This window comes from Lactuca virosa, chromosome 5 (genome assembly GCF_052849685.1).
Source record: "Lactuca virosa cultivar CGN04683 chromosome 5, Lactuca_virosa_CGN04683_v6, whole genome shotgun sequence".
Classification (NCBI taxonomy): domain Eukaryota; kingdom Viridiplantae; phylum Streptophyta; class Magnoliopsida; order Asterales; family Asteraceae; genus Lactuca; species Lactuca virosa.
In genome coordinates this window covers 306,694,996-306,713,277 of record NC_136430.1, presented here as the reverse complement: position 1 = coordinate 306,713,277, position 18,282 = coordinate 306,694,996, and the positions used below count along the sequence as shown (strand labels likewise).

The 18,282-nt window shown below is 38.7% G+C and overlaps 1 non-coding gene across 1 annotated transcript; it reads right to left on the bottom strand.

Annotated features, from left to right (window-relative positions):
- Positions 1–3,061: 3,061 nt before the first annotated feature.
- Positions 3,062–3,168, bottom strand: LOC145117832 (small nucleolar RNA R71). Its single transcript, XR_013712826.1, has one exon. It is a non-coding gene; the product is annotated as a small nucleolar RNA R71 (small nucleolar RNA).
- Positions 3,169–18,282: the final 15,114 nt, after the last annotated feature.

Sequence of the window (18,282 nt, the reverse complement as noted above, 5' to 3'; positions counted from 1 at the left end):
ATAGGGCAAGACAGAGCCTTCCAGCTGACTGCCGAGGAGGCACGTGTCGCACCAGATGTGGTGACGAGTATGTTTCTTCTCACTTTCTTTTATTATGTTTTAGTTTTGATACTTATGTTTCATGTACTATGTTTTAGGATCGTTCCATGTGAACGGTATCCCAGTGTTGGTGTTATTTGACTTGGGAGCTACCCGATCTTTCGTTTCTCTTGCACTTAGCAAGAAGTTTGTTGTATCTTCAGGCACGTTGGATTGTCCTTTAGAGGTCGATATTGCGGACTACCGATCCGTCCGGGCATCAGAGGTTTGTAGAGATTGTGTCCTGAGGATGTATGACGAGCGTTACCTCGTGGATTTGGTTCCCATTCCTTTACGTGGGAACAAGGTCATCATAGGAATGGATTGGTTGAGCCCTAATGGGGCGGTGATCGACTGTGAGCAACAGTTGGTTTGGGTCAGGAACCTAAGTGGGGGAGAGTTGGTGATTCAGGGTGAGAGACCGCAGCATGGACCGGTCATGTGTTTAGCAGCGAGAACCAGATACTACCTTCATTAGGGTTGTACAAGTTTTGTTGCCTACGTTACGGATGCCCGGAAGGAGGGTAAGGCGACTGTGGATGATGTGCCAGTGGTGCGTGAGTATCCGGACATGTTCCTGGAGGACTTGTCAGGGGTACCTCCAGAGAGACAGGTGGAGTTTAGGATTGACCTATGATATGTGCATATCTATACACATAATTTGATAACATATCTTACTATTTTAATTACTTTTATGCCCTTATTAGAACAAAAGATACTTAATTTGTTATGAATTATGTTGTAGGGACCAAAAGACATGCTTGGAGAAAAAAGGAAGATGGAAGCTGGAAGCTGGATGTTTGAAATTGGAAGTTTGAACCAAAGCTCTAAAATGAAGAAAATATACCCCTACCACGTCGTGGTGAATGCACCACGGCGTGGCAACTGAATAATCCCGATAAGCTTAGAAGACTTGGAGAATACGGGATAAACACGATTACCACGACGTGGTGGATCTACCACGATGTGGTGCTCTGATTTCAGGAAAAGTATAAATAGATCACTCAAACCACCAAATTGGGACTTTTGGCCAACTTGGAGGGTTATTGGAGACGAAATTCAGAGAGTTCAAAAGCCTAAAAATTGGTTTCAACATCAAGGAAGAAGGAAGAGTTCGTTATTAGCTTTATCGTTTGGTACATTTAGCATGCTTTTTAATATGACTTGTGATTGTTTATTTGCTAGAATGTCCAGCTAAATCTAGCTGCTTCTGTTAGCTAGATGAAGCTGGAACTCATGGTTTTAATAACTTAGTTTTGATTTACTTGTTGGTTAAGACTTGTGTTTAATTGTTTGAACCTAGCATGTTTGATTTAATATTTGTTTGCTTTACATTCTTGTTCTGTGTAGTTAGTGAATATGAATCTTCATGAATTTGAATACCTAATAATTCAGTGAACACTAGGTTATTAGAGCTAAGATCAAACCAATCTTAGAAAAGTAATTAATTATTAAAATTAGGTTGTGCTAGAGAACTCATATTATGACCATAAGTGTGTTTGTCAAATCAATCTTACATAGCTCCAATTCCATTTAATAATTGATTTTGTGTTAACTATTGTGTGACCATACATAGATTTACATGAATTAATTAATGTTAGTAGATTTAGAACTAAATTGCTAATACTATCTTAATTGGTAACCAACATTAATTGTCATAGCTAATTTATAAACCAATGAGGGAAAGTGGATTCAAACTAACAGAAGTGTTTTGTTTACTGATTGAATTTGTGTTAAAGAATTAAGTTCATCTAAACTTGTAAAATTAGATAAATCCCCTTTCTTTGTTAGTAATTAGGTTAATTTAGTAGTAGATAGATTAATTAGTCAAAACTGTTCCTTGTGATCGACACCCGACTTACCCGACTATTCTATAACTTGACTAGGTACACTGCCTAGCTGCAATTTAGTTAGTTAAGTTAGTTAGGTTATAAATATAAAATTAGGTGTAGCTATTTGCATGCATCAAGTTTTTGGCGCCGTTGCCGGGGAACGGCTTAATAGTTAGTTGATTTATTTGCTTTAGGTTAATCGATCATTTTTGTGGGGTAGAACCTGCAAAAAGTTACTTTTTTAGCTTAATTTTTTTGTTCCAGTTCCCAACTCACGACGTGAGCCTTAAGCTCACGACGTGAGTTCCATAGATTTTGCGTTTTCTTCATTTTTCTTTTCTGTTTAATTTTATGCGACAACACGAGGTGGTACTTTTTACCACGTCGTGGTGACCAGTCAGTAGGGTATTTCTAGTATTATTTTGTTCAGTTTTGCGTTTTTATTTTGTTTATTTTGCAGAAGTTCATGATCAGAGGATCCAACACACCTTTGGTGCCACTGCTTGAAGATCTAGAGCCGGCCCTTCACAAAAAGAAGGATAAGAACGTGAAAGAAGACCAAAGACCAAAGAAGACACCTTTACAAGAACTCGAATCGGTATTTTCAAAGAAGTCAGGGAAGAAAGTGGGAGAGTCGAGCACACCTTCAAAGGACAAGAGCAAAGTTGAAAGCCTAGATCCAATACCTAACCCAAACGAATCTAAATACGAATCCGAGACCGAGTTTGGACTGTATACGAGTGAACCCGAGAACGAGCCAGAAAATGAGATGGCAAACATTAAAGAGATGTCCATGAGAGCTTACAAGAAGCGTATTAGAGACGATGTTGGTCCAGGGTTAAAACAACCCGCAATTCCCACTACTGCCACATTTGAGCTGAAGGGGCACATTCTTTCTGCGCTGAAGGATGTTCCATTTTATGGAAAGGATCATGAGGATGCTTTTAAGCATTAGATGAAGTCAATGACATTGTAGATTATTTCAATGTCCCGAATGTTAATAGAGATATCGTCTTGCTAAGGATGCTTCCCATTACTTTTAAGGGAGCTGCGAAAGAGTGGTTGAAAGCACTTCCACCTGGTACAATCACTATTTGGGCTCAGATGCGCGAACAAATTTGGACCAATTTTGCCCACCATCCAAGATAGCTAAACTCAAGAAGGCGATAGCCAATTTTGAGCAACAACCAGGGGAGTCACTTTACGAGGCATGGGAGCGCTACAAAGGGTTGTTAAGGAATTGTCCTCAACATGACCTTAACATTCAACAAGAGGTGTCCATATTCTATGATGGGGTCAATGTCATGAAAAGGAAACTCCTTGATTCTCAAGGACCTCTTACGAAGAAGAATCCTAATCAAATCAAGGTGTTGGTTGAAGAATTTGCAAAACACTCTCATGAGTACCACAACCCAAGACAAGATGGAGTAAAAGGCAATGGGGGTGCACATTCTAAAGAGATGGCTGCTATGATGGCGATGTTGAATAATATGGACCGGAGATTGACCCAAATGGACCAATCAATTCATACAATTAAAGTTGGTTGTGAGAGATGCAATGGTCCACACTTGACTAGAGATTGTCATTTGGATGAATATGGGAACAAGAAGGATCAAGTTTGCTACTCGAATGGGGATAAGTATGATGAAGACTGGAGAAAACCAAAGAAGGAGTGGTTGCCATATGATGAATACAAGAAGCAGAAGGAGGAGAAATTCAGGCAGACTGGCCGAGGTTTCTACCAAAAAAAGCAACCACCAGCTGAGAAGAAAGTTGACTTGGAGACCATGTTAGTTCGTTTCATGGAAGCTTCAGAGAAAAGACATGATGATACTGATGCAGCTCTGAAAGATCAAAGAATAATGATGAAGGAACAAGAATCTATGATGAAAAATCATCAGGCGATGATGATTGACTAGAAAACATCATTAAGAAATCAGCAAGCCTCGATCCACAATCTCGAAGCTCAACTTGGTCAACTTACTACTTTGGTGAATGAGAAGATATTCCCCCAATTTCCCGAAAAGAAGACTCAATCTCATGTTATGGTCATAGATACTGAAGAAGAGGCAATCTCTGAGTTCTTAGAAGCACTAGAAGTGGAGCCGAAGCGGTCCGATCCAAAGCCGAAGATGCCAAAGCTCGAAAACAAAAATGTTGCGAAAACACTGAAGTCACGACGTGAACCTCCTATGTTCACGTCGTGTACCCAGTCTGAACAGAAAATTTCTGAAACTGTTCCGGCTTATCGTCCGCCTTTACCGTTTCCATCTCGAGCTAATCTAAGTCCACTGGAAAGGGAACATCTGGAATTTATCAAGCAAGTAAAGGGTATTCCTATTAATACTCCTTTTATCGAATCATTATCCAAAATTCCCGAATACTCAAAGTTTCTACAAGACTTGATAGATACTCCTCAGCAATTGAAGAAGACTTTCACAGTTATTCTTAGTGAGCAAAGCTCAAAAGTTGTATTGGGAAAGATATCTAAGAAGATGGGAGATCCTGGACGCCTCACTCTTCCATGTGAGTTTGGTAATAATCTGAAGACTTATGCTTTAGCTGATTCTGGGGCTAGCATAAATTTGATGCCTTATTCCTTTTATCAGAAGTTGAATATTCAGAAGATGAAGGCTACAAAAATGATCATTCACATGGCTAATCGTTCAGTGATTCATCCTAGGGGGATTGTAGAAGATATCCTGGTGAAAATTGGGAAATTCGTTTTCCCAGTTGATTTTGTGGTTATGGATATGAAAGAAGATGTCAATGTCCCAATCATTCTTGGTCGCCCATTACTTAATACTGTTAGAGCCTTGGTTGATGTTCGTGAATCCAAGCTTACTTTGAGGGTTGGTGATGAAAAGGAAACTTTTGGAGTACAAGATGGATTCCAAGGAAGTGATGTTCAAGGTGAGGTCTTCAACATTGATGAAGATGATGAACTTGAAGAATTAGAGAAGCTCATGAAGGAAGAAATCAAGACAATTCAACAATTCAAACGCACCAAACTAAGAGCATCCGTTCCACTTGTTTTTGAAGTGTTTGCCTATAAAACTCCAACATCTTTGGTGAGTGAGAAAAGGTTCGTATGGAGCTTAAGAAGAATGAAGAAAAATTGGAGACTAAAGGGATCAAAAGAAAGCTTGAGGTAGACGAGGTGAAAGCTAAAAAGGAGAACTCGAAAAAGGCGTATATTAAATGTGTCCAAGATTACAAGAGACGATGGAAAGAGCAGAAGATTCAGATGGTGGTGGACTCTTCAGACGATTCAACGTAGGAGGCACGGAGTCCAGCTCACGACTCCATAAAAAGAAGCGCTTCTCAGGAGGCAACCCGAGCTCGGTTTCAATTTTCTTTTCTTTTTAGTTTTTGAATTTTTAGTTTTTAGGAATATCAATTGTCTCATCATCTAATAATCCTTTGAATGGTAAAAATCAAGTGTGGGGTTTCTTAAAATTATATGTTTATCTTATGGAGCAATGTTTCCTACGTGTATTACTTTTCTTTGTCTAAATTCCAGGTAAAATTCTAGATTCCAAAGTGAGGGTATGTTTGGCAACGAGGGTTCATTATAGCAAAGGTTTAGAGAACGACGAGAGAAAAGAGATTTGAGAAAAAAAAATCCGGGTGTTTAGTCGAGTTATAAAGTGAAGGGTCACGTCCTAGAGCTTTATACAATAGATGGTGTCACGTAAATTTCTCGTTTCAGTACATTTCGGCATCATATTTTGAGTTTTTAAGACCACCACGATGTGGTAATGTCCAACACGCTGTGTTGTCGCATGAAAAAAAATACCAAAAAGTGTTTTGTTTGGTACAACACGCCGTGGTAATATCTACCACGACGTGGTGTTTTTCGAGTCCGATCTCGCACTTTCAGTAGTCTACGTGTTCCTGAGTGGCATTTCATACATTATATTCATTCTCATGGTATGGATGAGCTGTTCCCACACCATAGAATTGTATTTTCAAGAAATAATGAAGAATTATCCTGGCTGCCACGACATGGTTGGCACTTTCCTATGTTGTGGGGGAGTTTTTCAAAGCATAAGGAGGCTGCCATTCTCTTTTCCAATTCCGAGTCCACACGTTCAAGCAAGCTAGAAGTCTTTCCTATGTGTCGACATGCATCTTCTATCCCAGGGGAGTTTGTTCCTTTTTCTCCCTCTTTTTAATTTTATGCATACCATGTAATGAGGACATTGCATGAAATAAGTGTGGGGTAGGGGGGTATATTGCATAAGAAAAAGCATTTGATTTTTAAATTTTTGCGTCAATAGTTTCTAAATTTGCATATAAGCTTGAAATAATAGTTTAACTTAGGAAACTTAGCTAATTAAATTTTCGATTAGTGAATTATGGGATGATCCGAAGAGAACCCAAATGTTTACTTGAGCCAACACATGTTATAGTGTATTTGTGGCTTCCCATTTCCTAGTGAAAAGTCATAAAGTATGAAAGGTAATCTGGTAGCTTATATGGCATAATACGTTTTGCAGCCTAAACATGATATCTATCCAGGAAAGCTTAGGTATTCATTGCACTTAGACTAATACCTTAACCGATAAAGGTTGAAGCTAAGCTCCTTGCTTAAGCATGTAGGATTTGAGAGAAAAAAGTGAGAATACATGTAAAAAAGAAAGAAAAAAAAAGAGAAATTACCGAAAAGTTAAAGGAATTTTGGAGCAATCAAGTATGAAGTCCAAAGATCAAAATTCTGAAGAAATCCAAAAAGTTGAAGATACTAAAAAATCAAACAAAGAAAGTGGTGAATTCAAGTCAATCAAAGATCAAATTTATGTATGCTTGGTTGTTTAGCCAAAAATACCTTGAGGTCAAGAAAGATTTATGAGGATTGATTCGGAGGGTTGCAGAAATGAGTGTCGTATAAGCTAAGGGGTGAAGGTTCATAGGGATTGTGAGTATTTAGGAATGGGGAGTTCTTAGGAATTATAGACACAAATACATGCATTGAGGTCTTGGGATAATGGTTGGGTTTGAAATGGATTGTTTTGTATTTTGCTGGTGAAATTAAAAATCAATTTGCTTGGGGGCAAGCAAAGGATAAGTGTGGGGTATTTAATCAACCTAGTTCCTAGTGCAGCTCCAATAGCCAAGGCACCATATCGGTTGGCTCCTCCCGAGATACAAGAGTTGTCTACACAGCTACAGGAGCTGTTAGACAAGGGATTTATCAGGCCGAGCAGTTCGCCTTAAGGAGCCCCGATTATGTTTGTGAAGAAGAAGGAAGGGTCTCACGGGATGTGTATTGACTACCAGGAGTTGAATAAGGTAACGGTGAAGAACCGTTACCCATTCCCGAGGATCGACGATCTTTTTGACCAGCTACAGGGAGCATCTTGGTTTTCCAAGATCGATTTGCACTCATGTTATCACCAGATGAGAGTCAGAGATGAGGATGTGCAGAAGATTGCTTTTCGGACCCGCTATGGTCACTATGAGTTCGTGGTGATGCCGTTTGGGCTCACTAATGCTCCTGCCACGTTCATGGATCTCATGAACCACGTGTGCAGACCGATGTTGGATCGGTATGTGGTAGTTTTTATCGATGACATCATGGTGTATTCCAAGACTCAGGAGCAGCACGAGGAGCACATGAGGGAGGTGTTGGATACACTGAGGAGGGAGAGACTTTTCACAAAGTTCTCCAAGTTCAAGTTTTGGTTGTGCGAGGTGCAGTTTCTAGGGCACCTCGTCAACCAGAACGGTATATTGGTCGATCCGGCTAAGGTAGAGGATGTGATGAGATTGGAGGTTCTGAGGTCTCCATCTAAGATTCGGAGTTTTCTTGGTCTGGCGGGTTATTATCAGAGATTCATCCAGGATTTCTCCAAGATAGCCATTCCATTGACCCGACTGACCAAGAAGTCGGTGACATTTCGCTGGAGGACTGAGCAGCAGGCAGCTTTAGAGACTTTGAGGCAGAGGTTGTGCGAGGTTCCGATCTTAGCCCTGCCTGAGGTCGTTGAGGATTTCGTGGTGTATTGTGACGCGTCTATCACGGGTTTAGGCACAGTGTTGATGCATAGAAGACACGTCATCACTTACGCTTCGAGGAAGCTGAAGCCTCATGAGGCGAACTACCCGACGCACGATTTGGAGTTGGGGGCTGTGGTTTTCGCCCTCAAGATTTGGCGACACTACCTCTATGGGGTTCGTTGTACCATTTACACGGATCACAAGAGTTTGAGGTACTTGATGGAACAGCCAAATTTGAACATGAGATAGTGACGGTGGTTGGATGTGGTGAAGGATTACGACTGTGAAATTCTTTATCACCCGGGGAAGGCCAATGCAGTGGCCGATGCTCTTAGCTGCAAGGCATTCGCGGCCCCGATCAGAGACATCTGCCTGAGGATGACAGTAGTGACTCCTCTTTTGGAGTAGATTCGGGAGGCTCAGCAGGAGGCTATGAAAGAGGAACATCGAAAGAGTGAGTGTATAGTGGGTCAAATTTCCTCCTTCGACTATGATAGTCGCGGGATATTGACACTCCATCGTAGGGTGTGGGTTCCGTACGCAGGCAGTGTGTGCCAAATCCTGATGGAGGAGGCGCACAAATCCATATTTTCTATCCATCCCGGGGCGACGAAGATGTATCGGGATCTTCGCCCTGATTATTGGTGGCCCTGCATGAAGCGGGATGTAGCCTGGTACGTTGAGAGATGTTTGACTTACAGGAAAGTCAAATCAGAGCACCAACGACCTCACGACAAGATGTAGTCGTTGGATATTCCTATATGGAAATGGGAAGATATCACTATGGATTTCATTACAAAGCCTCACAGGACCGCACGTGGAGTGGATTCGATATGGATCATCGTGGATCGGTTGACCAAGAGGGTAGAGATTGTAAAGGTGCGGTGGCTGCACCGCAAGGGGTCTGAGTGGAATTGGTAGCCCGTTGAGGAGATGAGAGAGCACTATTTGGAGTTTTTCAACGCAGCGGACTTCGAGGACGAAGTCTGATTCAAGTGGGGGAGAATTGTAACATCTGTGATTCGAGGTAATGCTAAATTATTTAATTTATTGTAAATAATTGATTGGACTATGAGAGTAATGTTGGACTATTTAAGTTGGGTCGTTAGTGAGTGGGCCGACTGAAGACGTACGTTGGGCGTAAGCTTGGTGTATGCGGGGCGTAGTGGCAGCATTGGATGCGGGGGGTTGATGTGCGTACGCGCAACATACGCGAGCCAACCCAAAACCCTAATTTTTAGGGTTTAAGTCATATAAATACATGATTATGTCCCAAAACCTAGCCTCCTTACCATCCTCTCAAACTCAGAAACCCTAGAAAGCCTAACCTTCTTCATCTTTGTGTGATTTTGATCTTGTGAAGCCATTTTGGTGGTTTGGAGCTTGGAAGGAGAAAGAAGAAGTTGGTGAAGAAGAATTTGTGTAGCTTCAGCTCAAAGATCTAAGATATCATCATCATCTAGTACTCATTTGAGGTAAAAAGCTCACAACTTGCCTCATGTATGCTTAGATATATGGTAATGGTGTTTTAGACCTTTTTGTTGGATTAATGTCTAAGTCCATAACTATAATTGGTAAGACTTGACCCGACCCGGCATGGTCCATTTGGGTTGCATGGCATCATGCATTTGGATAGACTATAATGAGAGAAATAACACTTAAGGTTGGTTAATATATTATAAGTTCTAATATATATTAATAAGGTTATTTAATTAGTATTGATAAAGAATTAATTTGGAATTAATTAAGTGATCAAAAGGAGACTAATTAAATATATGGGTTGATTGTGTAAATCATTCATTCTTATATATGTGGGCTTGTGATCCAAGATTCCTTATGTTGGACTAAGTCCATGGGGTGACCCATGGATACTCCATGGAGGTTAAAATCCATGAAGCATAAGGAATGGGTAAAGTTATGAGTTACATGGTGTAACCCTAATAGCCACCATATAAAAGAATCCCATGGCTCAAGAAATCGGGCACTAATGTGTGAGTGTGAGGGCTAGACGATTTCAAGGAGTGTTCAAGTTTCTCTCAAGTTATTCCAAGTGTATTTGGTGTTGTGTGAACCATTTGAGGTGTCACACTTGGGGCACTAGGCACTCAAGCTTCATGAAGACATTCTACATCAAAGAGGTATGTATTTTATCTTGTTATATTTATTATTTTGTATGCTAGATTAGGATAATACCTTGGATGTTCATAATTGTATGTATAATAGAGAAAACATAGATCCAAGGTATTTAGGGTTGCATGTACACTTAGGAGTGTTAGAATGCTCATAACCCAACAGTGGTATCAGAGCCTAGGCTTGTTTTCTTGTTATACTTGCAAAAGTAGCTGAAAAATCGAGTTGGATGCATATATTCGATTGTTTTGGCTGGAATTGGACTAGGAACATTACCCTAAGATAATCTAAGAGTTGATTCCAAAGTGTGTTTTTGTAACTTGTCCTCAAGTTATATGAAAAGTCACATTTAAGAATCATAAAACTCATAAAAGTTGGCAAAGGTTACAAAATGAAGAGTCTAGTTCTAATTAAATGGTTTTATGACTCCATAACTTGTCCTCAAGTTATGGAGGTTCAAGAGTCTCTTCATTAAATTAAAAAAAAAAGTGTAACCTTAATTAGTTCCACAAGTTACAATAAAAAAAAGTTATTTTTTTTATTAATTAGTTTAAAGTCTTCCATAACTTGTCCTCAAGTTATGGAACTTGAAGAGTTTTTTTTTTTTTTTTTTTTTTTTTTTTTTTTTTTTTTTAATTAAAACTACTTTAAACTCATAAGTTATGGAATTAATTAGTTTTGAATAGTTTCAAAACTTGCCCTCAAGTTTTGGAATTTGAAAAGTTTTCACTTATGAATACTTTAATTCCAAGTTAGCCCTTAGAATTTTAAAAGTTAAAATTCAACCCTTATACTTTATAATATTATAAGTTAATAATATTTATATATATGTATAAGAGTAAAGTCAGTCTTACCGTTAGTAGGCCTCATTCACGAAGCCGGTCTATAAGGGGGTATAAGGTTACTGCCTATAAAATGGCAGTTTAATGGGTGTCCACTCTCACCCATCGCTTCCTTGACAGGTGGAGGGTCGTTAGTCGAACGGGTAGGACAAGGACTATAATTCTCCTTTCATTAAAAGTATTAATGATAAATACTAAGTAACTAAACTCTTATTAATACCCAATCTTAGTTACTTAGGAAAATGTGAATTTGGTGCTAACCCATGAAATTACACTTTGCACTTTGCTTAAGTCGTTAGTGGAGCGTGTGTGGTTAACCGGCACACTAACCTGGACTTAACAAGGTAGGCAAAGGGTAACTTAATATTTATCATAGTATCGGTGGAGCGTGTGTGGTTAACCGGCACACTGATTAAGGGGTAAATATTAAGGGTACCAAGTATATTTGCATGGTTATTCACACCTTGTTTTGTGATCCTCGGCATCTCAGTCACAAAACCTGAAGGGCACACTCGAGATTGAAACATGCCTTTGAACAGTTCAATGAATCTCAAAGATCTTGGACTTTCAAATCCAATTAAAACCTAATAAATTATTTCGTTTTTCATGGTGGAAATTGGTGAATCGTCATTCACCTACCTTCAAATATTTTATAGCTTGGATTACGGCATCCCTCTTCTAAGTTATAAAATAATTTGTTGGGTCCTAGCCTTAATATTTCATATTGGGTGTCATATTAAGGACTTTAAATCAACTATCTTGAATATCTCCCAAAAAGATGTCTGTTCTAGACATTTATGATCTTCCCAAATCTCTTGAAACAAGCTTTCCTAAATGAAGATGATGTCCCATGGATATCATACTTCTTTCACCTCCTCCAATTATTCTCCCTAACCCACAAGTTCCTAAAAAGTTTAAGGTCACTCAAGCCCTATTGGCAAGGCAAGGTCTAGGTGTGATCACATCTTGGAGATGTAGTCACATATTGACAAGCCGGGAGAGTTGGGTGTCAAAGTCTTGAGAAAGTTGGTGGCTCAACTACTTTCTAAGTCACATAGTGAGTTCTTTTGGGAATCCTATGAAACAGACTAAGACAAGACCCTTAATGATCTTATCTATTTGCTAATATCAACTTCCTAAAACGCTATGGACATTGACAATGATGACATTGGATATCCAGTAAAGCTCTCTCTTCCCAATGGAAAGGGATCGGCCATAGTCAACTCGGTTGACCCAATGGTAAAGAGAGAGGCGAAGTCTGAGATAGTCCCATTATCAAGGGTCCATAGGTAACTATTGCCAAAGGAAGGGGCATTGGTTACGAAGCTGCCAAATTTACCTAAGGATGTTAAAGTCAATAAGTTTGGCTCTACTTCAGGTAAAGTCCATTGTTTAACTCTATTAAGTACATGCTGATTCTGATCGCGAAGATGGATTTCAATCGTATGGTTCGGTGATCAGAATTTTGGGCTATTACTTAAGAGTTATGATATTTATATTGCTTAGGAATAGATAACAACAAGGTTTTCATATGGATTGTAAGGATAAGTTTTTCCGCAAAGTTTTAAAATAAAAGAAAAAGGTTTTGATTTTATTTATTTTAAGTATCCTTACAATGGCATTTGTGAAAAGTTGTTGCTTATAAGATTCCATTGATAGCAATATTGGAAAAATGGATTTGATTCTTTCATTTGTGGTAGTGTCTAAATTTACCAAATCAGGAAAGATTCTCATCACCCAAGGTTCAATTGGACCGAAACTTGGAATCATGCAAGTTGTATAGTATGATGAATGAGAACTTTCAGCTTGGAAAATTAAGACTAATTCCTTATGTGAATAAGGAAAGGACTAAAGGATCGAGTACACATTCTTGTGCACTGGTCAAGTCCACCACAAAAGATCAAGAAGACTATTCGTCATGATTTACTTAAGTTCAGTAAATATGGTTATACTTATAAGTTTAAGTATAAGTCTGTAGCATTGGAGAAGTTTCAATGTGAGACAGAACGAATAAGAAGAATCAAAGTATGGCAGAATGATAAAAGTTTCTCAAATCTGAAAAGATGGGAGAGTACTTTAGTATCATGTTTATGATCATCTTAATGATTAAGATACCATATCACAATTGGTCCTCTAAAGTCATCTTAGTGCATTCTTATGACTAAGAAGAGGAGTCATGAATTGTTGAAATGGTTAAATCAAAAAGATGAGTCATACTTCGTTCCAAAACAATTCTTAGAGTCATACTCCAAGATTGTAACTTGAGTGACATATCTTAAAGAGGGTTTGTTAACACTAGTCAAATGTAAGAGTAAAAGGTTATCTACTCTTGTACATTTGAAATTGGTAAGTTGTGATGTTTTGGATAAAATAGAGACCAAATTAGGCCAATTGTGTAAAGTGTTAGTCTTGATAAAGAATCCGCATTATCTCTTGAATATTTGACAAGGGAGTCTTATATGTCAAGAGGACAGTGGGAGTCTTAAAGCTCTTGAAAGTTTCAAGACTTAATCAAGAATAAAACCTAAAGTCCTTCACTAGCACACGACTTGAGGTTTATAACCTATCGTGTTGAAATTTTTGTGCCTATTCAAGTTGGCTTTGCATAGGAGTTCTGAGACTTCTCAATTGGTTGCACAACTACTTGGAAGCAATGGCAGGCACCTGAGCTGCCAAATGGCAAGAATTTAAGATTGCACAAGTTTAATCAATATGAGTTTGGATTTGTCACTAACCTTGTCTTGTGATTATGGTTTTGACAAATTCACATGGATAAGAACACATACACTATTAAATCTAAGTGTCATAAGGTTTCTCTCCGATTCATGAAAATGATGGTGAGGAAACACTTTCACTAAGTAGATTTTAGCTAGATAGCAATTGTGATATTTGCATTCTCAAAGTCGTTAGTGGAGTGTGTGTGGTTTACCGGCACACTAACATGGACTTGTGAGAAGTGGCAAAGGTCTAAACAATTGAGACTATGATTACGGCATCCCTTTTCATAGTTCTAAAATTGTTTAGATACACATGTGAGCTATTTAAGAGAGGTGTATGATTTTGATAAAGTTTTATCAAAACAATCTAGTATCAGAAATCTGAACTTTGGTAAGAAAGTCAGCTGATTTCTGAGTACATGTCAAAGCTAGTGGGAGCATAAGTGTTATGCTAATAATCATCATGTTAGTGGGAGCATGATAATTATGACAAAGGTTGCAAGTTAGCAATGTTAATTATAGAAAACAAATTCGTGAGGTTGCAGGGGTTGAAAAAGTTGTTTTGCTATAATTAAGGGAGAGGAAATTATACTTCATTTCAATTCTAAAAGCTTAGATTGAGATTTTAATCGTATTTAATCAAGGATATATATATGAATTTCATGTTGGAATGGCTCAACATAAGGAAATTCTATATATGGGTCCATTATTTGCGTTCTAAAATTCGATTATGATTACGGCATCCCTTTTCATAATCTGAATTTTGAGAACTTGGCAAATTGAAATGGAAATATTATAGCAAAAGACTGGTTTAGTCTTTATGTGAGACATCATGAATCGTGTCCCATATGCTTCGGATATAGGATCGATTACATGTGCTATATTCATCCTTTCTAAAATTTTCCAAATGCCTGGGGCATTATGAAGGGAAAAGGTCTAGAATTGGATATGACTAAAATGATTAAGCAATTGTCGAGGACAATCTAAGGTTTACCAAAGATTGGTTGCTCAAGGACAGTTGGAAGTATAATGTTAATTCTGGAAGGACCATATTGACATAATCTGTAAGGAGGCAACTCTTGTTCAGAAGTGATAGTCAAAATGGAATATGGAAATGTTTCAAAGTTAGAAATTATTCAATCTGTGTAAGATTAGGAAACTTAATGAAAGAAGGATGTTTCCAAGGAGCTGATCTCATTTGGAATGCTCTGTAATGATTGTTGTCAAGTCTTTCTGACTTCGTGCATAATCATTAAGAGGATCAATGCATATAAGTTTAGAATCTAACAGATTTCAGTAAATGGCATGAATTTGGAATTCTTGCATTTGCAGTAAGGATTTGGGACTGTGAAAAGAGGATCATTGGAGTGATGTTCAATTGATCTATTTTACAAAGTAAAGATCATAGACAAACATAGTATGCATACTTGGTGTATGGCATGACTAGTGTTTAGAAAACATAGTGTACATGCTTGGAGCATGGGACAACTATTGTTTTAAATTCAAGTATAAAGTTGATAAAACCGAAACAATGAATAATGAGTAATCAGTATGGTGATAAATAAAAGTGTTTATTTATATTCATAGGGTTTGATACCATATTTGATTCATTTATTCTTGTGTTTCACTTTGCATGTTTTGACTTCCAGAATAACTAAGTCGCTCTTCCTGAATGATTAAGTTATTCAAACCATCCACAGTCGGTCATATGTTGGAAGTAGATATGAATCAAGACTGTCATGGGTTGGTTTGTAGAGGTCCAAGTTGGTGGACAAAGTGGTGCTACAACACTCATGAGTGCTCATAAGTTCTGAGTATTGGATTCAACCCGCGTTCATTTGAATCACTTCATGGATTTTATCACGAGTGATCATGAGACGATAATATCTTATATTCTTCACACCTAGAGATATGAGTTGTTACTATGAGTTGGTTATACATTGATTGCACGAAAACGCATTGGTAACTCGATGTTATAAAACGTGCCTTTGTGTATGATTCAACAAGTAGTAGAACAAGCCATATGAGTCGAAGTTTATCCATTCCTTTTACCTTCGGGATAAAAGCGATATATGTGGGCCCCTCGATGATTTAAAGATGATACATGTGAGTGCTTGGCCAAGCCAGGACTGATTTGATTTGTTCAATCAGTCAGTCATCATGAATCGGAAATCGGGAAACAACAAATGGACAGAGAGAATGATTGATAATCCATGTCTCAGTCCATATGATATCTAGAATGGAGGAATATATGATCCCTTATCTAATGGACAAGTCATTGACAAAGGTCAGAGTTCATCGACAAGGTCAGAGTTCGACAGAAGCTTTTGAGAGCTACGATTGCTGATCGGTTCCTGAAGTCATACGCAATAATAGTTTTAGACTTATCCAAGTGGGAGACTGTTGGATTAATGTCTAAGTCCATAACTATAATTGGTAAGACTTGACCCGACCCGGCATGGTCCATTTGGGTTGCATGGCATCATGCATTTGGATAGACTATAATGAGAGAAATAACACTTAAGGTTGGTTAATATATTATAAGTTCTAATATATATCAATAAGGTTATTTAATTAGTATTGATAAAGAATTAATTTGGAATTAATTAAGTGATCAAAAGGAGACTAATTAAATATATGGGTTGATTGTGTAAATCATTCATTCTTATATATGTGGGCTTGTGATCCAAGATTCCTTATGTTGGACTAAGTCCATGGGGTGACCCATGGATACTCCATGGAGGTTAAAATCCATGGAGCATAAGGAATGGGTAAAGTTATGAGTTACATGGTGTAACCCTAATAGCCACCATATAAAAGAATCCCATGGCTCAAGAAATCGGGCACTAATGTGTGAGTGTGAGGGCTAGACGATTTCAAGGAGTGTTCAAGTTTCTCTCAAGTTATTCCAAGTGTATTTGGTGTTGTGTGAACCATTTGAGGTGTCACACTTGGGGCACTAGGCACTCAAGCTTCATGAAGACATTCTACATCAAAGAGGTATGTATTCTATCTTGTTATATTTATTATTTTGTATGCTAGATTAGGATAATACCTTGGATGTTCATAATTGTATGTATAATAGAGAAAACATAGATCCAAGGTATTTAGGGTTGCATGTACACTTAGGAGTGTTAGAATGCTCATAACCCAACACTTTTTGGTCCTAATAATGGATTTTTATGGTCCAAATCCGTTTCTAGGCTTAGGGTTGCCACCCTTAGTGTTATATGAGTCCCAAGGACAGAAAAGTTACCATCTTTAAGGTCTTATTGTGGCCATGCATGAGTATTAGTCATTTCTATGGAAGTAGGTTGCCATATTTCAAGTTTTGGGTCCATTTGGGGGTTTGCAAGCCACCAAGTAATCGACTTTATTGGTTAAGACACTTTATTGAACTCAGATATGTGTTTGGAGCTTAAGGTCTTAAGGGATTAAGCCTTTTTGGAGTTTATGGCTTAACAGGGTAGTACGTTGGGCGTACAAGCCATGCAACCTGTACGCTTAGCGTACAGAGGTGTACGTCCCGCGTACTCACTGAATTAGGGTTCCCGTCATTTGGGCCTCGGATTGGGCCTTTCCTTGGATTTTGCTATTTTGGGCCAGAGTGGGCCATCATAAATCATTTAGTTTGGGCTAATAATATGTTGGGCTTAAGAGAAGGCTCATTTGAGGAGTTGGGCCCAATTTAGAAAATTAGGTCATTGATGGTCCACTAGTGGACTTGGGAAGGCTAACTAGATTTGGGCCTTTCATGTTATGGTGATGGACCTTAGTCATGGGCCAAATTAGATCAGGGGTAAAATGGTCATTTTTACCCTAAGAAAGACTATTAGTTTTTGACTAAGTTTTATTGTGGTAATGATAGCTCGGGGAGTCATCAGAGCAGCCGTTAGAGATTCCTTACCGTGAGATTCTTCATTCAGCTTTGCGAGGTGAGTTACCTTCCAGTATGAGTGGGTCTAAGGCACCAAGGTCGGCCCACTAGTAGTTGTTTAAAGTAGAGATGATTATCTTTGTGATAATTGTCTGGTATGCCACTATCCGTAGAGATTTGTTTGCTTGTATGCTATGTATTATGTGGTAGTGGTAGGAGGGGTGGAATAGACCTCGTAGTCGGTTGAGGTAAACCAGAGGGTAGGTCGGGCACCCACGTATGCCTGACAGTATGTATATGATATATTATTATGTGGTAGTGGTAGGGGGTGAGATAGACCCCGTAACCGGTTGGAATAGACCGGATGGTAGGTTGGGCACCCAGATATGCCTCGCAGGGTAGGTCGGGCACCCCAAATATGCCTGACGGGGTAGGTCGAGCACCCAGATATGCTTGACATGGGTAGGTCGGGCACCCCAGATATGCCTGACAGGGTAGGTCGGGCACCCAGATATGCCTGGCAGTATGTGATTATGTGGTATGATGGGGGAACTCACTAAGCTTCGTGCTTACGGTTTTCAGTTTTGGTTTCAGGCGCTTCTACTTCGAAGGTAAATGAGTTGGCATGGTCGCAGCGCATCACACTATGATTTTCCGCACACGAGATCTTTAGGAATTGTACTCTGATTTTATTGTTATGACATAACTTGGTTCCTGAGATATTGGTTTTGATTATGATATGAGATGATACTATGGATGTTTTCAGATCATTGGTTTTTACAATTCCTTAATTGAAAATGAAA